The sequence below is a fragment of the Durio zibethinus genome, unplaced genomic scaffold (genome assembly GCF_047325235.1).
Source record: "Durio zibethinus cultivar Kanyao isolate XHJ-2024 unplaced genomic scaffold, ASM4732523v1 HiC_scaffold_232, whole genome shotgun sequence".
Taxonomy (NCBI): domain Eukaryota; kingdom Viridiplantae; phylum Streptophyta; class Magnoliopsida; order Malvales; family Malvaceae; genus Durio; species Durio zibethinus.
Window position 1 is genome coordinate 5,001 of NW_028322855.1, and position 5,000 is coordinate 10,000.

Genomic DNA, 5,000 nt, shown 5'->3' on the forward strand with positions numbered 1-5,000 from the left:
AGAATATAAAAAAGACTATAAAAAAATACAATGAAAAAAAGAATTAAGTCAATTTTTTTTTTTTTTTTTATTATATTGTATTTTTTATTATTAATTATTAATAATATTTATTATTATAATATTTATTATTTTTATTATTAATAATATTTATTATTATAATATTTATTATTTTTATTATTAATAATATTTATTATTATAATATTTATTATTTTTATTATTATAATATTTATTATTATAATATTTATTATTATAATATTTATTATTAATTATTTATTATTAATTATTATTATTTATTATTAATTATTATTAATATTTTCTATTTTTATATGTTATTTTTTCTTGTTATTTTCTCTGTTTTTTTATCTTATTTTATGTTATTTTTTTTTTTTTATCTTATTTTATGTTATTTTTTTAAATGCAATTACTTCATTTATTCAATTGATCTTTTTTCTCTATATTTTATATCAATAAAATTAGCTCAATAAAATCTGTTATAGAACACGGTATTCTATAGTAGCAAAGCAATAAGAAATACGAATAATAAATAAAAAAGTATGAATAAAACAAAAGAGGGGGGAGGAAATTATAAAGAAAAATTTATACAAAGCTAGATATGAGTCATCCACCCCCTCTTTTTTGTATTTCATTAATTGAATTTTGTTTGATTAAGACTAAGTTCCGTAAAAACCCCGGCCTTCTTTAAAATATCATGGACAGTTCCTGTGGGTTGAGCTCCTTTTTCAAGGAAATAGAGAATAGCGGGAACATTCAAATGGGTTTGATTATTTATCGGATCATAAAAACCAACTTTTCGAAGATCTCTTCCCTCTCTTCGGGATCGAACATCAATTGCAACGATTCGATAAACGGCTCATTGGGATAGATGTAGTTAAATAATACCCCCCCCCTAGAAACGTATAAGAAGTTTTCTCCTCGTACGGCTCGAGAAAAAAAAAAAAAAATGATTAAAAGTTATGTCTATTAAAAGTTATGTCTATGTATGGAATTATAATGTATGTAATTAGAATGTCAAAAAGATCCATAAACCCGGCAAATCAATTAGACATTTAAACCCGTCTTTTTTTTTTCAAAAAAAAAGAAGAAAAAAGCATTCGTACTCTCATAACTCAAGTCAAATAACTCTCAAAATGCTCAAAAAAAAATCCTTAGGCATTCTTTTATTGAGTGGTCTCTAACCCCTTTTTTTGTTTGTCTCGTTTAGAATCGATTTCGATTCTTCATTTTGATCTAGTTGTTGAGACAATTGAAAAGGGTATTTCCTTGTTCTAGGATCCTTTATCTTTGTCTTGAATCATTGGGTTTAGACATTACTTCGGCGATATTTAATCATTTCAAAAATGGCAGCAACATGCCCCTTTTTCTCTCTTTTTTTCTTTCTATCAAAGAATCATATGAACGATTAATTCCCGCATTATACACTTTTGATCGAAAGAGTTTTACCAATTCCAACAATTTTTCTTTTTGATTTGAAAATAGTTTGAATCGGAGCTTTTCGATTTCTATATCAAAAATAGACTTACGAAGTTGTTCCAACTTATTTATTTCCATTAATTAACCCTAGATCCTTGCCCCTGAAAAATGGATGTTTCTCTTCGAGCTCCATCCTGTACTATTTACATTACAACCCAACAAAAAGACGGATTATAATAGAACAGAACAAAGGATGTCGAGCCAAAAGCACCTTCATTTCTACATAATGGAAGGTGGTGGGTTTTGACATCCACAGCCGATCATGTCCTTCAAGTCGCACGTTGCTTTCTACCACATCGTTTCAAACGAAGTTTTACCATAACATTCCTCTAGTTTGGAACATTGATTCAATTATGGAATCATGAATAGTCATTGGTTCAGTCGATACATAGTAATCTATCTATACTTTTTCCTTCTATATGAAATCAATTTCCTTCTATATGAATCTATATGAAATAAATAGATAATTTAGGAAGAAAAAGCCTCAATAAGAATTCAAATTAACCCATATTGTATGAATACAATATATTTTTATTTTTTTATACTTTTATTAATATTAAGCTTTTCTATTCTAATTAATAAGAAATTAATAATATAATTAATAATAATAATATTACGAATATTATAAATAACACAAATAAACTAATCTTTTTGAATCTGCCTTGCATCTTCAAATAACTCGATAGATCAAATAACTCGATAGAATAGATTCGCCAATCTCACAGTTCTTCGAGTGCCAATCTTAAGAAATCATTAAAAATCAAAAGCAAGAATCACATTTTCTCCAATATTTGACTCTTAGAAAGAAGGTTGTTAAAAAAAAAAGAGCAATTTAGATTCGGATATCGTTATTCTGATATATAAAAAGAGTAGGCTCTGGGACGAAAGGATTCGAACCTTCGAATAGCGGGACCAAAACCCGTTGCCTTACCACTCGGCCACGCCCCATTTAGATTTCTATTTGAAACTACTAAACACTAATATGGGTATTCCCTGTTCGTCAATTCCAGTTCCAAATAACTATGGAATAGATTAGATTCTTGCTAGGATTTTGGCACGTATGGATAGAGAATTAAACCGAATTTATTGATCATTACATATAATTCAATTAAGATATTGTATGAAAGTATGATTTCTTCTATTCTCTTGTAAGAATTGAAGGCTTTTTGATTGGGTGAGTTCAAAGAAGTATTGTTTAGTCTGCCTTATTTTCCTTTCTTCATTTTTTTCCTTATATCAAAAAACATATTAATAACTCAATCAAAATTATCTCCAAGAACAAAATTTTGTTATGCTTAATCTTAATATCTTTAATTTGATCTGTATCTGTTTGAATTCTGCCCTTTTTTCGAGTAGTTTTTTATTCGCCAAATTGCCCGAGGCCTATGCTTTTTTGAATCCAATCGTAGATTTTATGCCAGTAATACCTGTTCTCTTTTTTCTCTTAGCCTTTGTTTGGCAAGCTGCTGTAAGTTTTCGATGAGATCCTTAATACTGTCCTAGAAAAATTCATGATTTATTCAAGAAAAAAAAATTGTAACAATTGAAAAGATTAGATAAGTCTTACACTATGAACACTATGAACGAACCGAACCCTCAATTCAAAGATTGAAATTCTTGGATAGCCATGATAAAGCTGGATCATCCCATTTCCTCATTCTGACCCTTTTTCGCCGAAGAACCCTATTTGGATTAAAGTCCGCCACAATATATAATTGTTGGTATAAAAGAATTTTTTTTTGTAATGAAAAACTCAACTCTTATTATAAATGAATTTCTGAAAATTCTTTTCGATTTCTAGAAATTCTAGAAATCACTTTATTTCTTGGTGTCAAAATAGGCTATGTAGTATAAAAACGAGGAATCTATTTTCGTATAAAAATAGAAAAATAAAAATTGCGTATAATTGCGTATATATATAAATAGAAAAATAAAAATTGCGTATAATTGCGTATATAAATAGAAAAATAAAAACGAAGAATCCATTCTCTTCTTTTTACAAAAAAATTCTATGGGAGGTTGTACAATGCGTAATCTTAAATTCGTTGTTTACACCGCAACGATATTCTTTGTTTCTCTCTTCATCTTCGGACTCCTATCTAATGATCCGGGACGTAATCCTGGTAATCCTGGACGGGAAGAATAAAAAAGGGAGAGTTCCTTGCTTCATTTTTATAAATGGTATTAGGATTTGATCTATTCCACTGTCAAAAACCGAAATGGAAAGAGAGGGATTCGAACCCTCGGTACGAATAACTCGCACAACGGATTAGCAATCCGACGCTTTAGTCCACTCAGCCATCTCTCCTAATTTAGAAAAGATAATTACTATGTTACAGTTACAGCACGCAAAAAGAAATGCTTGAAAAAAGCCCTCTTTCCTTTGTTATATAGACCTTTGTTATTTTGTTATATAGATTTTTATTTATTTATATTTTTATTTATTTATATTAATATATTAATTATATTAATTTTTATTTATTTATATTAATATTAGAGTATTATTAATCTTATTAGGGTATTATTAATCTATATATCTATAGATTCTTAATTTTATTATATAGAATATAAATATATACAACTTTTATCAGTAATTCCATTTCATTTTGATTTCGCTCAAAAGGGACTTTTTTATTTCCAATTTCCACGGACCGGCCGGGTACTGACCCGGCCGGGCTCATTTTTTTATTTTCAACTCAAATAAATAATTTTTTCTATGATTCTGCGATCTGACTTGTTGTAACAAAAAAATCTTGTTATTGGATTGAATCAACAATCAGAAGCAGAAGAAGTACTATTTCCGTTCCTATGATATAGAATCCAAATATCATTTCGATTCTTTCTTTTCTTCCTCTTTCTTTTTATTTACATTTATTTTACTAGAATAACTAGAATAAATAATAAAAAAAACTATGGATTTTTGCACAATCCATTTTTATGTTATGACTAAGTTCTTTTGTCGAACCCTATCTATCAAAACTCCTATAACAAAGGAAAGAAGTTTTTATTTAGTTATTTTTATTTAGTTATTTAAATGAAATAACTACTCTTTTCCTAATTTTATCAAGTCTTCTGACAAAAGGCGGCAAGGCTCTAATTTTCAGGATTTTTTATCCCCCTATCTTGTGATCCTATCTTGATTACGCCCAATTCCCCTGTTCGACAAAGGGTCTCTTTATATACAATAATCGCATTGTAGCGGGTATAGTTTAGTGGTAAAAGTGTGATTCGTTCTATTAATCCCCTTAATAGTTAAGGGGTCCTTCGGTTTGATTCATATTCCGAGCAAAAACTTTATTTCTTAAAAGGATTTAATCCTTTACCTCTCAACGAAAGATTTGAGGAAGAATATACATTCTCGTGATTTGTATCCAAGGGCCAATTAAATTATATAATTATATGATTATATTCTAAATTGAAAAATTGGATTATGAAATTACGAAACATAATTTTTTTTTTTTTTTTGAATTGGATCAATACTTCCAGTTGAATAAGTATGAGGAAAAAAT

General features: G+C 28.1%; 1 non-coding gene across 1 annotated transcript; it reads right to left on the reverse strand.

The window, feature by feature from the left end:
• Positions 1 to 3,711: 3,711 nt before the first annotated feature.
• TRNAS-GCU (transfer RNA serine (anticodon GCU)) lies at positions 3,712 to 3,799 on the reverse strand. The gene has a single exon. It is a non-coding gene; the product is annotated as a tRNA-Ser (tRNA).
• Positions 3,800 to 5,000: the final 1,201 nt, after the last annotated feature.